Raw genomic sequence first — 18,388 nt, 5'->3', positions numbered from 1 at the left:
CAGAATTGGTTGGGAAAAATGCATTATGTGTATTGGCCTGGGTAGTTTCTTTGGCTCTTTGATCTCAATTGCTCAATATGCATTGACAAAGAATTGTAGTTTAAAATGTGTAGATGTGCAAAAAGGGACCAAGCTAAAGTTGGCAACCAAATATATAGTTAGGTACAAGGTACAAGTACAAGTTGTTTGCAGGGGCATGCGCAAGGATGTAAGTTTGACTGCTTTTGGAGGAGCACGTTAAAAACACATTAAACCATCTCAACACACGCACATGCATCATATGCACAGAACTAAACAGCAGCACACTCACCATTTCAACAAATATCCATGCTGTTTTTCTTCCCATTCTAGCACTACAGCAGAACTCTAGCATTAATCCACTGTGAATACGTAATTGGGGGTTGGGGGGGAAGTAAATGTGTGCAAACCAAGTATGTGTATATCCATAAACCTCCTGTTACGGGGGTACGTGTACAACCTGAGTTTGCATGCGCTCATAACTGCATGTTATAAGGCAATACGTTTACTTCGGTTTGGGAGTGCCAGTGAGAGAAAGCACAAGAGACAGTGAATTGATCTGCAGAAATACATATATTTTTGAAGACGGGGGGTGTGCATGCTCCTGCTGGCCCCCCTTTTGTGCATGCCACTGCTTGATCTCCAACTTCAGTGGGAGCTGTGAATCCTGAGCAACTCTAAAAAAGCAGGTCATCTTTTACTTAGATCAGACGCCTAAATATGGCTTTTAATATGAGTTACTCGCATTTGAAAATATTGGCCAAAATGTATTCTGAAGCAACCGGGATGGATTCAAGCCCTCTCTCAATGCACCACTTGTGAAGTTTTAACAGTGCTGATGCATAGTATATTCTCAGCAGACATGAGATGTTAATTCTGCATGCCATGGCCACAGTACCTGGGGTCTGCCAGCAGTGATGGGTGGAAACACAGACATTTTGCTGTCTTTCACCTGCCAGTGCAGAGGAAATAAATGTCATGCATTTTAGTATCAGATCATTTGGGAAGCCAGAAGTATGCTTAATACAGGAAGATCTAATCCCACTAGTAATTTCTCCCCATATGTGATTGTATATGTGGTATGTGAATCAACCATTAAGTCGAGTGCTTGGTAGCTGGAACACTTCAGACCCAATACCAGAATGCCTTGGGAAGCCAAACAAACTTTTCTTCTTCACTGTACTCATGGGAAGAAGTAGTTTTCCCTCTTGGAGGTTAAAATATTTGAAAAGTTTGGTCCTATATAAAATTCTGTTTGTGCCGTTGAAGTTCTAAACACTGTTTACCTGAAGTGTTTCTATAATTCGTAAACTTTTGAGTTTCAGGTTGGTGATTTGCGAGCAGCAGATTGCACTCTCCTGAACTAAATCTAACAAGCGCCACAAAGTGAAAATAAACTGGAGAGACTTGAAATAAAAATCACTTCAAGAAATCTAAGCATGGTGAGGGTTTTTCCCCCCCCCTCCCACTTTAAGCCAACTAAACTCCCAACACATTCTGATCATCTCGCCACAGTGTGTCTGTGCTGGTGACAACTGATTCATGTGTACATTTGCATATCCCCTCAGTGCCAGCAGCAGAATACAAAATGGGTCCTCCTGCTCTGGCAGATGACACAGCGCTGGCAAATCAGGAGGAGCTGTCAAAAACAGCTGTCCATTAAAAGAGTTTGCTGAAACAACTAAGAGCTGTTTGAAAATGCTAGGTGGTAGAATTTAATTGGAGTAGCAACTGTTCAAAATTAAGATTAAAAGGACCAGTCGGTAAAAGGGAGTTTCAGGTTTTTTGTTTGATTGTTTTTAAAACATAAAATATTTATTTAGGTTTTTACAAACTTAAGTTTGACGGTTTCTTGTGGCTCCTTGCTCATGCTGCATCTCCTATATCAGTAAACATGGTCAGACCCATAAAATAATCTTTTACAGATTAAGACTATCAAATATTCAAACCACTGCCCGGGACATTTAATCTTTGTTATATTTTGGAAACCAGATCAAGAATTTGTTCAGATTAAACTTCTGAAAATTGGCCTTCATTTGTGCGTGTGCAAACAGTCACCTGACACTTTGGAACACTAGTAGCATGGTGGATTTCATAGCTTGTGCATACTAGTAATGAAATGCATACATACAAAAACCCAAGCTCAAATTCTCCTACTTGGGCTCTCAGTGACAGACCGTACTGCATATACATCACAGTTTGTTTGCTTAGACTCCGGCAGAGATTGCAAACTTGCATATACACAAGTAGAGGCTGAAGTAGGGGCCCTTTCAAATATGCCCCTTAATGTGAATGTTTTGTTGATGAAAGACACAAGTGCACTGACCCAGGAAAATAAAATCCTCGTTTGGGGCTTGATCCAAAGCTATTGAAGTCAATGGTAAGCCCTGCATTGACTGCAATGGGTTTTAGATCAGGAACAAATGCAACATGGGTAGCAGAAGTATAGCCTTCCTTTGAACACACAGTTTTGAGCAACGTGCCTCCAATCTCACTTGTTGAGCCCCCTTCCACTCCCATGGGTGAGTGGCTAATTTAATCTCAAAGGCCTATTTTGTCCTTTGTTCTTCTCTTGTGTGAGAAGTGCTGGACTGTGTTGATAATTGATGCCAAAATAAAAATAATTTAAAACAAAAAACATGGGGACTTATTAATGTCAATAACATTTTAAATTGTACGTTTGCTGATTTCTATTTTTTGTAAACTATACTTTTCATTAACTCTGCGCCACATTGCAAAACCCTCTGTTTTCTCAATCCACACACACCCACACCATTTTCATGGCATTACTTGCTGTATGGCAGATATATTTAATTACACTATAGGTCTGAGTGCAAAGGGTAGTTTTTAGTTAAGGGTCTAGCCTAGGATTCAGAAGATCTGGGTCCAATTCATGGCTTTGCCTCAAATTCCCTGCATGACCTTGGGCCCTTAGATCTGATTCAGTAGAGTGCTTCAGCATCACCTAAGCAAACACCTAAGCATTTACCTAAGCACACACTTATGTGCCTTAAACATGTGTTTAAATTTAAAGATGAATTTAAGTGCTTTAATTAATCAGGTCCTTGCTCTCTCTCTCTCTGCCTCAGTTCCCCATGTATCAAATGAGAGTAAGGATCCTTCCTTTCTTCTGCTTTGTGTCTGCCTTGCCTATTTTAGATCCAAAGAGTTTGGAACATGGACTGTCTCGTACTTTCTGTATTAGGACAACGAGGCCTCAATCTCAGTTGGGGAATAATATGAGTGATAAATAATCAAAATATACATGAGCCTAGATATGTTAGTATCTTCAGACTTACAATTTTGCTTTGGATGGCCTAAAATAGCATGAAAGAATTCAGAGTAGTTATGGACATTCTTCTGTAAGATCTAAGAAGTTTTAGGATTGAGATCATTACAACTTTTTAGTCAGTTGCTACCCCCCCTTTAAAAAATAAAATCTGTTTTAAAATGTAAACATAAAACTAGAACAATAAATCAGCAAATGTGCAGCTACTAAAATTAAATTTCCTGGGCTGAAAGAAAAAATAGAAGTTGAAAAGGCATTCGACTCCGCTTCTGAGTAGAAACCTTACAGTAATGCCTATGACTGCAAGTATATATGCAATACGTTGCAGCCAGAAGTAGCAGTGACAGCTGGTGGGTTAGTAAACAGATTTCTTTTTTGGTTTTTTTCTGAAAATTATACTTTTTTTTTTCTTTAATAAGATTCTTCTCTACATCTTTGGTTTCCATTCAGTGATGAGACCCTTTCCAATTTGTATCCAAGCTCCATTAAATATTTTATTGGACTTAAAACAGATAAATAAAATAAAACAAAAAAACAAACAATTTGTCACATTCCATTGATGTTTGTAGTCTGTTGACATTATATAGAAATACAGGTCTAGTGTCTAGCAAAGGTTGGAAGAGGGTGGGGGTAAAGAGAGAACATGTTAAGAGATACACACACAGTCAAACACATGGATACTAGCACATCAGTCCTCTGAGGGGTTTTTTATTATTATTTTCAGCAGAGTTTTATTTGTGTCTTCACTTCCATTCTGAAATTTCCTCCAGGACATTCCTGCTTTTATCCCCCCACCTCCCTCCCTAAACTGCTCAAAATCTCTGCTGACTGAGGTAGACTTGAGGAAAAATAAAAATACCCCCTCCCCCAAACAATCCAGAAGAAATTACCTAACAGCATGAAAGACATCAAGACTGTTATTGTCTGTTTCTTTGCATGTATATTCATATACATCTATTCTTTGATATATTGGGGCGAGAACTAGTTTTAGGAATAGGTTGAAGGAGAGAATTTCAATTCAAAAATCGTAATTTCCGTATGTATTAAAGAACTGTATTTAAAGATCTATTTTATGTCAACTAGCTTTTAATTGTTCATCGGCCTCAGGGGTAAATTTTGAGCCAGTCACATACACAGCTCCTGTTAACAGTAATCAGGGTTGTTCACACTACTCCTTGTGTGGAAAATGTAGCCTTCAGGGAATAGGCAACTATGCTTCAGATGGAATCTGTTACTTTATTATTTCTTTTCATATCTAAATAATGCCCACACACAAGGAGATCAGTGCAGAAAGGCTAGTAATGTCCAAAGTAGTAAAATAGTTTAATTTCTAGCATTGGTAATGCAACTTCCAACTTGTAAAAAAAAAAAAAAAAACCCACAACCCACCAACCATCCCATAATATGAAATTGTAATGTACCTATACATCCAAACCTGGGAGGTGCTATGTGCCCCCTCCATGAGTGTGATGGGTGATGAGACAGTTCGGCACCTCACAGAATCAGTGATGCTGAGAATGGATCGGAATCCATCACTATTTTGGAAGTTAATGTACCTTTTCCACTCCTCTTTATGCAATTATCGGGTATCTATTTCATATCCATAAATAGTATTGTATGTCATTTTTTTCATATGTGTTAATGTGTGGACTGTAATACATGAAGGAGCAACTTTCATATTAGTTCATGTATACATCAACATATGAACTCCTAAGTCTTTGCATATACATTCCTAATATTTTTACATTAAAAAAATCACTTTATATAAAGCCCCTACATGGGGGAAAAAAATGTACTTACAAATTATACTATCAACAAAAAGATTGTCCACTGCCTTTGCACAGACATATACATGTATGTTTATATACACACACATATATAAATATATACGTGTTTATATATACATACACACTGAATAATCAGACTCAGTCACCCCAACACAAGACATGTATCACAGCAAAGACATGAAGAAAAGATTAAGCCCTTCACCCCAAAAAACCTACCACCCTTCTCTCACTACCTAGCCTCACAAAGGTCCTTGTGAGTCAGGGAGAAAAGATTAGCCTGGCTGGTGGAAAATACCATTCAAAGCTGAAAATGCACAATGCTTTGGTTCCATGGGCTCTGAAGCAAAATCAATAACATGGTTTCAATGCCTGAAGCTTCTAGTGGATTCAATCTTGCAATAGTGTATTTTATTATTGATAACTGGGCCAAAAGTTAAAATTTATGGGAAGCAAAAGTAAAGTAGTGCATTAATTTAAGTGGCATTCCTAAAAGGAATGAAGAACTTTCAACTACTGCTGAGGTAACACCGTTTCATCTTGATGAAAAATTAGCTTTTAGGGTGTAAGTTCTGGGCAGTTTTAGGAAGCATTGTAAAACTTCTTACTCAGTCCTTCTACTAACTGCAGATATTGGAATTCCCTTGGTAATTTGTCTCCTGTTTGGTATTCCACCATCTTAGGGTAGCTAGCGCCATATATGTAGCTTTGACGGAAACAAGAGTATCCAGTATGTTTCATATGCTGGGGAAAATGTGTTGATCTAAATTACAGTGTAATTGGTTGACCTAAAAGGCACATCATAAAATAATCATAGAGGAGAATAAGCTGGTATCTTGTACATTATTGTAATTACTGAATCAAGATCCATTCCATAATGAGGGGCCCACATTGGAGGTAAACATAAAGTGTACAAGTCTAGGTAGTTCAAATCCATTAAACTGGAGAGTTGTCACAGTGATTATCATGGCATTGTGTTAGGCTAAGGACTAGAAAGTGACTGCAGCAATTGTAAAGAACCCAATAAAAGAGGTGGAGGATTTGATTAAAGGGATTGGCAAACTTTGGCACGAGGCCCGTCAGGGAAAGCCCCTGGCGGGCCGGGCCGGTTTGTTTACCTGCAGCGTCCGCAGGTTCAGCTGATCACAGCTCCCACTGGCTGCGGTTCGCTGTTTCAGGCCAATGGGGGCTGCGGGAAGCAGCGCGGGCCGAGGAATGTGCTGGCCACCCTTCCCACAGCCCCCATTGAAACTCCACAAATTAACACTGATTTTCTTTTAGAAAGTACTTCAGATTAACAAGCATGTTAAACTAGCAGGTCTGAGGCAAACTAATGACTGGATGTTCTCTCTCTCCCCCCCAGGTTTTCTTGGACTGAGTGCATTACTGCAGTGCAAAGAGCAGAGTATCATACCAGTTGGGCAGAAGCTCTTAGCTTTCCTTGAAACAAACCTCTAAAGCCAGTGCACACAGGCCACTGAGAAGCCATTTTAAGTAAGTAAAGCTCCCATGATGGTTATCAGCAGGGCAAAATCCAAAAGCTGTCTCTGGGTCCAGCTGCATACGATGGGGTCAACTGCAGAGACAACACTGATCTCAGCCAGAGCAAAGGCGGCTGTACATACAAATGTAAATTGAGAAAGAAAAAAGGGGTGGGGGTGGGGGTGTAGAGAAATGAGGGATCACTCTTAAATCAAACGCTGTGGCAGGTCACATTGCTCACTCATCTGTGTGTGCACTTCGTGACTCTCATTCCGTTCTTCTGGATTCTCAAACAAAGTGCAGAGTCCTAAAAATATTTGGAACTATTACAAAGCATAAATTAATAATGTGTCGGGAAAATGGAAAAAGGTGCCTTGGGCCTACTTAGAGCACAAAATGATCTCAACCATTATTCAACAATGATATGAAGATCTTTTATTTCATTTCTTCTTAACAGTTCCCTGTGTTTGCTATCATTTCTTGCCCAGCACCGTGTCAATAATTACTAAATTAGCAGGACGGCTGTACAATTTCAGCTCAAGTGTTATTACTGACAAGTCAAACAAAGAAAGCTGATCGAAAAGATGGGACTCCATCTCCTTATTTAAATGGACCGTGTTCACAGAAGGAGATTGAAGCCCCTTTTTCTTCAAAGGAAAGAGGGAAGGGAATAGTTTACATTTTGTGCTGCTCAAGGACAGAGTCAGAGGAAATGCCTTTTTAATGTAAACCTCTTTTCATTTCCAGGGGACAAAAATGAAGGTTATTTAAAAGAATCATGCTTGGTGGAAGAAGTAATTACATTTTTTTCAAATCTCAGAGGAATAATGCTTTTATATTTCCCCAAGATGACCCAATTTGCTTTGTGATATGCTCCTTTAAATGGAAGTGTGCTGACTCCTTTGAACTGCATTGTTTTTAGTGTCTAAAGAAGCTCCCGTCATACCACACTGGAGATTAAGTCTCATACCAGTCTCCCAAATAGTCATAAAGCTATTCTTGGACTATATGGCCCATGGATCGAAACTGTAATATCCATGCACAGGTTCTTCCAAAATATCCATGGGTAACACCTGGATTTAGCTAATGCTTGGAAAAGTACCTCTTGGACAACCATAAGAGATTAGAGAGAGAACAGCTAATTCTTATATAGATCTCAGCACACGTTGAGATAAGTTCCAAAGCCTTGCTATGCTTATGGCAGTTCACTGGCCCCCACTTGATTTTTTTTTTTTAACTTGACCTCTTCAATGTTTTTAGGGGGAAAAAACGTTACATCGGCTTAAGTGTTTCTAAAAGTACATCAGTGGTGAAATATAGGTGCAATTTTTCCCTCACAGGAATAATGTCTACTCACAAGAATAGTTCCATCCACTTTAGTTGGACATTTCACTTCAATAGGAACTACTTTGGTGAGGAAGAATTTGCAAGATCAGGCTTTATATTCAACAGTTACCCAAACTGGTTCGAAGTTTGAAGTTCAAAAATTTATTTTGAGTGTTGTTCTTGTTTAATCCAAAACACCTGGCCCATCTCTGTTGCAAGTCTGTTGGGAATAGGCTTTTCCATGAGCATTTCTCCAGTACCTTCAATTTGGACTGAAGGTAGGAAGAGTAAAGAAAACTATAAAAATGTAAAACAAAACCACAGACAGACTATTTGCATTTTATAAACATTCTTGGTAATTTTGCTACTATCAATCTCACCTATCGGTCAGTCTTGTCCCTGCAAAGCATAAATTGATATCATTTGAGTCCAAATTCCCCATGATGACAATGAAATACATTAGATATGGGGCAGAATTAAAATCTCAGACCTGAAAAGCCCCACATAAAGTACCCACTCTTGAAATATTGACCCAGTCTTGAAATCTGGAGCCATTTGAATGCACCAGCTTGAAACTGTCTCTAAATCAAATGCAAATATATTCTTGGGTATTGTTTTAAAGAGCAAATTTCCAGGAACTCTCATAGCCACATGCAGATATAAATATGGATTCAGAAAATATGAATTTTCTGGTAGGAAGAGTGTAATTATCCCCAATTGGAATTTGACTAGTATTCTGGATTTAACATCCAACATTCCACCTAGATAGAATTTCAGCTTTGCAGCTAACCCACTTGCTGTTGAAAGTGACTTCATAATGCTGGGAACACTGAGCAAAGTAATGCCAGCTAAATCATCTACATTATTCCTCCATGTGAAACATTCCCCTTATTCTCAGGTTCCCAAACCCATCCAGGCCACTTCTGTGTTTTAAAACAACATCGATGGGAAACGACTTTTATGAATGCCAGAATGACTTTTCTTTTTAAACAGAATCAGTGATAGTGTTTACTTTGGCAAGGAACAGATTTAGTGCTAGTTAAAACCTTTTTTTGTTGACTTTTACACTCATTACATGCTGTTGCCGCAACTCACAAAATTCCTAGCACAAAGCCAAATAGGTTCTAAAATCTCTGTTCGTTGCCTCCGAGTCAAGTAAGCAGAGGTTACAATTTAAAGAAATGACATTCTGAAGAACAGAACAGCATCCTGAGGCATTAGTTCATAGCAGATTACGTTGTAATATTAGTTACATGTTAGGGTGGTTAAATGCCTTTATTATTTAATGTTACACAAGTAAATGACATTTTTTAAAAATGTCCCTGTGCTTATTATTATTAGTTTATTAACATTTTCAATTTCAAAACAAGTAACAACATTGAAGTATGGAATACGGACATTGACATACAAAAGAAATTATATAGAATATGTTTACGGAAACATATACACAGCATCTGATTCTTATTTCCACTATGGTCATTTCACACTGCACTGGCGGTGTACAGGGGGCTTATGTTGGTGTAAATGTGTAAAGGAGGCCTTTACACTGGCCCAGATCATTTAATTTAAGACAATTGTCTTTATATAGGTAGGGTGGCATTTTCAAAAGGGCTCAGCATTTGTCTAATTCAGCTTGCATCGAAGTCCACGGCAAATCTTTTCCAAAAGATATGCTGTAGCTCAACCTCAAGTTATACAGGAGTTACTGGGTGAAGTTATACAGCCTATGTTCCATAGGAGGTCAGACTTGATGATCATAATAGTCCCTTCTGGCCTTTCAAAGAAAAAAAAAAAAGATCTATGAAAATACCTTTTCTTTAGATAATGTGTGTGTGTGTGTGTGTGTGTGTGTGTGTGTGTGTGTGTATATATAAATATATATATGCACACACCCATCCACTTATACATTCAATATAGATCAGGGGTCGGCAACGTTCGGCACGCGGCTCGCCAGGTAAAGCACCCTGGCGGAACGGGCCAGTTTATTTACCTGCTGACGCGGCAGGTTCGGCCGATCGTGGCCCCCACTGGCCGCGGTTCGCCGTCCCGGGCCAATGGGGCAACGAGAAGTGGCGCGGGCGAGCGATGTGCTGGCCGCGGCTTCTCGCCACCCCCATTGGCCCGGGACGGCGAACCGCGGCCAGTGGCCGCGATCGGCCGAACCTGCCGCGTCAGCAGGTAAATAAAACTGGCCCGGCCCGCCAGGGTGCTTACCCTGGCGAGCCGCGTGCCGAACGTTGCCGACCCCTGATATAGATAGTTATCCTATCTTAAATTAAATTTTGTGGGACTGATCACTTCCTCTGACAGTGAAACCTACAAAAGAGGAGAAGAGGCAGAAGAACTCTTCAAGAAAATCCTTCATGGAGCTCTCTGCAAACTGCCACATCAAGAAGAAAATTTTTAAGTCCCTGTAGAGTTTTCAGGGGTGTGTGTGAAACCCACTCCCCCATAGATCTCCAGATCCACTGCTCCATCCTCCCCATGGCTGCCTTGCTCTGGGACACCCGCTGCTTCTATAGGTCCCCTTGCAGCTTACTAACAGGCATGGAATGGGGATCTGAGGGAATTATGGTATATCTGCTCCTCCCGTCCCCTTTCCCAGTCTATTCCCCAAAGTCTCAAGAGCCCTCTTCACATGGAAGGGGAAGGCTGATGCCTCAATGGCAGGGTCCTAGCAGAGGAAGATCTACAAGATGTTCTCAGGGAGACCATCCTGCCCAGTGCATGGAGAATAAGGATAAAAACAAAAACTTTGTAAGTTGTTAATTAAAATATAGTTCCCAATCCTGCAAATAGTTACTGAGTGAGTAGTCCTTGCTTGTGTGATTAGTCTGTTAAAGCCAATGGGAGTACTCATGTAAGGAGTAAAGCTGTGCCAATAACTCATTTTCAGTTTGCTGGCCAAACCAAAAAGTAAAAATAAATTCATTAATTTTGACCCCAAATGACAATTTTTTAATTTTTTTGTCAAAACAGAAAAGTCTAAAAGGGTTCATTCAGGGTCAAATGAAGGATTTAGGATAATTTTTGAGTTTCTTAAAAATAAGACTGAAGTAAAATTTGAAATGAACAGTCATTTCAAATAAAAAAAATTGAAATGCTTTGTTTCAAAAACGTAAAAATGAAAAGTTTTGATTTTTTTGGAAATTTGCTTTTGGTTGTGGTATTGGTGTTTTTAACCAAAGCAATTTGGCAAATTCAACACAAATGCACAAAATGTTTCAGTTGACTCAGCTCTGCATAGTTCAGGGGAAAAGGCTTCAACAGAATTTTTTTTTTCAGCTTTTGTACTGATTTCTTCACAAGTAAGTCTTTGCAGGATCATTGTTTCCATGTATGATAGAAGCAAATTCTGTGGTTCTATAGCTGGTGTTCTCTCCTCAGCAGGGATTTGGGGTGAGTTAGGATGAGGATCTAGTCATTTATTTTATTTTGAATGTTCTTGTTAAGACATTCAGGATCAGATTCCCAGCTGGTGCAAAATAATGTAGCTCCATAAAGCTATGCCTATCTGTACCTGATAAGGTTCGGGCCCTCAACATTGTCAATGTATTTTCAAGCTTCCATCCCCAATATTGAACGCTATGATGTTTGGCATCAAACATTCAATTATATGTGAGTTGCTTCTAAACAAAAGTTTTCTTAATTGTTTCAGATACACCATCTGTTTCTAATCAAAGCCATGTGGAAACTGGAAACCCTTATAAACATAGCCCTAGGTTTCTTTTTGGAATGAAATAAGCTCAGTAGTGAGGGGTGGAACTTCAAAGGGTTCAGGAGGTGCTGTCCTTATCCAAACCTACATGCAGTTTGTTGGTCTTATTGCGCTAGTAATCTCATGGGAGTCTTGCTTTCACACTAGACTTCTAATTTTCATCAGAGTGGGAAATACCATGAACATTTCTTTTCCCATTATATTTTAGTTTCTGGATAAAACCAGGGAAGGCAGAAGTGGTCAAGAATTTTTTGAAAGAACCAAACAGTTTGAATCTCATGAAGTTAAAGAAATAGTGAATATTTTGGCTGAAATACTTAGTTCCAATAAAATGAGAACATCCCTATTTCATTCTTCCCTAGAAATAATTTTCCTTACGCGTCAGAGTATTTCTTAACTAACCAGAGTGGTGTTTACATTCCCCATGTAGGACTTCCTGTGTAGCCCTATTCTCCTCTCCAGAAATCTACTACAGAGTAGCTGGCATGAGACAAATAAAGAAAACTTCCTTTGGCCAAACACCAACACATTTCAACAAGTCTTGTGATCAAAGTTCAAAAAAAGAAAATAGAACTGAGAAAAGTAATAGTTGCAAGTGCTCTCAACAGCTATTGTGGAATTGCCTAAGGCAGTGGTTCCCAAACTTGTTCCGCCGCTTGTGCAGGGAAAGCCCCTGGTGGGCCGGGCCGGTTTGTTTACCTGCCACATCCGCAGGTTTGGCCGATCGCGGCTCCCAGTGGCCGCGGTTTGCTGCTCCAGGCCAATGGGAACTGCTGGAAGCGGCGGCCAGTACGTCCCTCGGCCCGCACCGCTTCCAGCAGCTCCCATTGGCCTGGAGCAGTGAACCGCGGCCACTGGGAGCCGCGATCGGCCGAACCTGCAGACGCGGCAGGTAAACAAACCGGCCCGGCCCGCCAGGGGCTTTCCCTGCACAAGCGGTGGAACAAGTTTGGGAATCACTGTCCTAAGGAATAAGAAATGTTCCAGCTTATAGAATCTTTAAAATGATAGCAGCATTTCAATGAAAAACCAAAAAGAAAAAATCACTCAGAGAAATTTAGCCAAGTTCAGTTAACTTGGGGGTCAAGAAGGCAATGTTATTAGTCCCAGGTCTGAGTGAGAGCTTGTCAAGAAAAAATTGTTTAGTGGGCATGATATTTTTATTTTCTCCTCACCCCCAAAGATTTACTGTGTGTAATTGCTTTGGAAATTATGGCTGTAAATCACTAAAACACTTCTGTGATGGTAACATCAACCTGTAGAGAGAACCGTTAACGCTCCATTTCAAGCACACTTGAATTTTTCAATACACTTTAAGGAACATACTCTTAGAGGCCCACCACAATAGCATGGAGAACTAATATTCCAGACAATTAGGCCATCTGCTCCAAATAGGACAATTAAAGCACTGACATCTTTAAAGCACCTTGTTCCTCCTTCCTCTGGTGTTACTCAAAGTAGGGAGAAGGGAAGCTTTTATTGTTTATAAAGTATGGGGCTGAAAAGTGTATGAACATTTAGTAGAAACCAAAGCATCTTACTCTGTTGCAGAAGGCACCAGTTGGTCATCACTGGGCCCTGTCACCAAATGTCATCTCAACACGGTCATAACTTAAATTGCTATGGTTTTGGGAAGGGTATAGGTAGGAAGGACATAAAAGCAGAGTCCGACATCTAAAATCTTCCCCATTCCTTTATGACATTTCCCTTTAAAACTTATGAAATTCATGGTCGCTAAATAAAAGTGAAGGTCTTTGGTACTTGAATTTAAATTGAATATAATTGGATACCTGTATGTCAAAGCACTCAGACACACAAAGCCAAGTATCTGCACATCAATAGGAAGGCAACTGGGTCACAAGAACCTATAGTATATATGATACATCTTAAGGCTGTTCTTGGAAGCCAATGAATTCTCTTGTTACACACTGAAGTGGATGTCTCTTATCAAAGGGGTGTTTATAATGGTGGACAAAGCAACAGAGCCAGAGCCTACAGTAATCTTCCATCAAAGGTAGAGAGAAACCCAAGAGCCTAAAACAAATCTCTGCAATACCTATCATAAAACATTTGAGAATATTTCTGAACCTAGAAGAGAGGGCAAAGGGGAAGGAAATCTCTAGACTAATACAAAATAGCTATCATTGTAATTAGATTGTACAATTCCTAACATTTATTTTTCATGATAAAATGGGTTAGGATGCCTGAACCTAACTTACAATGAAGCTTGAAAAGGAATATAGACTGATTATTCTCTATTTAGTCAAGGTGTATATAAATACATTGTGCTAAGCACATTATTACGACCATAACATAAGTTTGAGCCTTACAGAAATATAGGAGGAGTAAAACAACAATATTAAATAAAACAATCCTAAAGTGGTAAAGTTGTTTTAAGTTTAGATAGCAGGCTGTAGGTTTAGTCACCGCCAGTATGCCCAGCTCTTCCTGTAAAACATATCAAATCCATAATCATTTAGCTGAAAATGGGGTTACGATGACAGGGTAGCAGAGTCATTGCTAATGCTGGCTACTAAGTATATCAGCACAACCAAGTACCTGAATCTCATAAGCTGAAATGTACAGGTTTTTAATACAAGACTTAATTTGACAAGGCCAACTCTATATCCCTTACACATACAAAATTCTGCTTTATGGCATTTATTGCAGTATCCTAACTGACTTCCCCACCCCGTCAGCCTGTATAGATTTTCTAAACTCATGCAAATTTACCCAAGATGGCTCATTTTAATACCAATTCCCCAAGTGCTAGCATTCTAATCATTAACTAATTGTCTCTGAGCTCTATTGACAACTCGGCCACCTTCTTGCTAATTTTGCAGACACAATGGAGGCCTCGGAGAACTAAGTTAACCTTTCAATGTCCATTGAAGATCCACAGGTCTGATGACAATTGATTGACCTGGCCTCTGTGTTAGATAAAATCTCATCAGCTTTCTGAATGATGTGTGTAATGAGGCATCGTTAATTGACAACAGGTAGGTGAGCTTAGATGTTCCCTTCTTTGTTTCTCTGAGTAAAATGGAGAATTAGGATGTGCGTTATGGGTGCAAATCTGCAAAACATCCGAGGTTGGGACTCTGCCGTTAAGGAAGTAGCAGTACAGATGCATATGTATAAATTTAGTAAAATGTAAATATTGAGTGCTTATGCTCTGCCCTCTATTATCAGTTACATAAGCATGTGCTCCTCTCTGTGTTCTTAAATGATCTTCTGTGTGGATCAATAGATTAATTCTATATAGAGTATCTATCACTATGGAGGCATGGCAGAAGGGGAGAGGCAATTCTTGATTTAGTCCTAAGTAGATCTGGTCCATGAGGTGAATACCGGTGAAGTTTGGTAATAGCCACCCTAACATATATTAAACTTAACATCTCTGTGGTGTGGAAATACCAAAGAAGCCCACTACACTAGCATTTAACTGAGGGATCGGCAACCTTTGGCATGCGGCCCACCAGGGAAAGCCCCTGGCGGGCCAGGCCGGTTTGTTTACCTGCCACGTCCGCAGGTCCGGATGATCGCGGCTCCCACTCCCACTGTTCACGCAGCTTCCCGCAGCCCCCATTGGCCTGGAGCGGTGAACCTGTGGACGTGGCAGGTAAACAAACCAGCCCCGCCCACCAGGGTGCTTACTCTGGCGGGCCGTGTGCCAAAGGTTGCCGATCCCTGATTTAACTTCAGAAACAGGAACGACACAAAAATGAGGAAGCTAGTTAAACAGAAATGAGACGCAACAGTCACAAGAGCAAAATGCCTGCAAGAAGTAGTTGGAAGCAAAAAAAAATAAAATAAACCACAGACATCCTTTAAAAATTGGAAGTCAAATCCTACTGAGGAAAATAGAATGGAGCATAATCTCTGGCTAGTCAAGTACAAGTATGATTAGGCAGGCCAAAAAAGAATTTGAAAATTTAAACAGCAAACAATTCAAGTACATTAGAAGCAGGAAGCCTGCCTATCAAATTGGTGGGGCCACTGGAGATCAAGATGCTAAAGGAGCACTCAAGAAAGACAAAGCCATTCCAAAGCGAAATGAATTCTTTGTACGGGTCTTCACTGCAGAGAATGTGAAGGCGATTCCCACACCTGAGCTGTTCTTTTTCTGTAACAACTCTGAGGAACTGTCCCAGACTGAGTTGTCAATACAGGAAGTTTTGGAACAATTGATAAATTACACAGTAGTGAATCACCAGGACCACATGGTATTAACCCAGGAGGCCTGAAGGAACTCAAATATGAAATTGTAGAACTACTAACTGTGGTATATACCCTCTCTTTTAAATCAGCTTCTGTACCAGATGACTGGAGGATAGCTAATGTAACACCTTTTTTTTTTTTTTAAATAAGGCTCCAGAGGTGATCCTGGCAATTACAGCCTGGTAAGCCTAATTTCAGTATCAGGCAAATTAGTTGAAACTATAGTTAAAAAAAATAATCAGACAGAGATACATGATTTGTTGGGGAAGAGTCAACATGGTTCTTGTAAAGGGAAATCATGCCTCAACAATTAGAATTCTTTGAGTGAGTCAACAAATATGTGGACAAGGGTGATCCAGTTGATATAGTGTGCTTGTACTTGCAGAAAGCTTTTGACAAGGTCCCTCACCAAAGGCTCTTAAGCAAAGCAAGCAGTCATGGGCAAAGAGGGAAGGTTGTCTTGTGGATCAGTAACTAATTTAAAAGACAGGGAACAAAGGGTAGAATAAATGGTCAGTTTTTACAATGGTGTGAGGTAAACAGCAGTGTCCCCCCGGGATCTGTACTGGAACCCATGCAGTTCAACGTATTCATAAGTGATCTGGAAAAATGGGTAAACTGAGATGCAAAATCTGCAAATGATACGAAATAACTCATGATAGTTAAGTCCAAAGCTGACTGTGAACAGTTACAAAGGGATCTCACAAAACTAGGTGACTGGGCAACAAAATGGCAGATAAAGTTTAATGCTGATAAATGCAAAGTAACACACATTGGAAAACATAATTCCAACATGCCTGACTAACCTAATTGCCTTCTATGAGGAGATAACTGGCTCTGTGGATGAGGGGAAAGCAGTGGATGTGTTATTCCTTGACTTTAGCAAAGCTTTTGATACAGTCTCTCACAGTATTCTTACCAGCAAGTTAAAGAAGTATGGGCTGGATGAATGGCCTATAAGGTAGATAGAAAGCTGGCTAGATCGTCAGGCTCAACGGGTAGTGATCAATGGCTCCATGTCTAGTTGGCAGCAGGTATCAAGCAGAGTGCCCCACGGGTCGGTCCTGGGGCCAGTTTTGTTCAATATCTTCATTAATGATCTGGAGGATGGTGTGGACTCCACTCTCAGCAAGTTTGCAGAGGACACTAAACTGGGAGGAGTGGTAGATACGCTGGAGGGTAGGGATAGGATACAGAGGGACCTAGACAAATTAGAGGATTGGGCCAAAATAAACCGGATGAAGTTCAACAAGGACAAGTGCAGAGTCCTGCACTTAGGACGGAAGAATCCCATGCACTGCTACAGACTAGGGACTGAATGGTTAGGCAGCAGTTCTGCAAAAAAGGACCTAGGGGTTACAGTGGATGAGAAGCTGGATATGAGTCAACAGTGTACCCTTGTTGCCAAGAAGGCTAACAGCATTTTGGGCTGTATAAGTAGGGGCACTGCCAGCAGATCGAGGGACGTGATCATTCCCCTCTATTCGACATTGGTGAGGCCTCATCTGGAGTACTGTGTCCAGTTTTGGGCCCCACACTACAAGAAGGATGTGGAAAAATTGGAAAGAGTCCAGCAGAGGGCAACAAAAATGATTAGGGGGCTGGAGCACATGGCTTATGAGAAGAGGCTGAGGGAACTGGGGTTGTTTAGTCTGCAGAAGAGAAGAATGAGGGGGGATTTCAACTACCTGAAAGGAGGTTCCAAAGAGGATGGATCTAGACCAGAGGTCGGCAACGTTCGGCACACGGCTCGCCAGGGTAAGCACCCTGGCGGGCCGGGCCAGTTTTATTTACCTGCTGACGCGGCAGGTTCGGCCGATCGCGGCCCCCACTGGCCGCGGTTCGCCGTCCCGGGCCAATGGGGGTGGCAAGAAGCGGCGCGGGCGAGCGATGTTCGGATCAAGTTCTGGGCAAATGTTTGAGGGAGGTTGATTCTGTCTCACCAAATCACCCCCATCAGGTAAGAGTAGCTCCCAGATGGAGCCCTTGGAAGCTACTGCAATACAATGGGAGTTATTTGTATGGTACAAATAGAATAACAAAGCAAAGACCTTTGGCTGCAAACCAGTTTGCCCACCCCTTGATTTTAGATTGAAGGAATGAGGAGATCACTTACTAGAAAAGAGAGAGTAGCATCCAATGTTTCTCTCAAACGAATTACCTGGCACATTAGAGGCAGAAGAACACCCTTGGTGAGTGCTATTATTGGTGCTGATGGTTCCACATTTAAACAGTGTAGGTGTGAAAATTCCATAGAACTAGCAGGACCAATGCAAAGAGTAACGCTTATTTAATCAAAGCTGGTTCTTGTTACCACGGGCAAAGCAGGGATCTGTCATCCATTACTAACTACAATAAGTAAACCTGGTGTATGAACAATCTAATAAAGAATGTTGTTGCCTTGGGCAGTTGCTTATGGATGTTGCCTACTCACAGGACCACCATGCTGATCAGTAGAATTCCCTTCTCCATCTGAAACCATCATGTGCTCATGTTTTCCTGTTACTAATGTAATGATTTTCCCATAGTCACAATATAATTAGTCTTTAT

This window comes from Emys orbicularis, chromosome 10 (genome assembly GCF_028017835.1).
Source record: "Emys orbicularis isolate rEmyOrb1 chromosome 10, rEmyOrb1.hap1, whole genome shotgun sequence".
Lineage (NCBI taxonomy): Eukaryota > Metazoa > Chordata > Testudines > Emydidae > Emys > Emys orbicularis.
Note: the sequence above shows the minus strand (reverse complement) of the source record.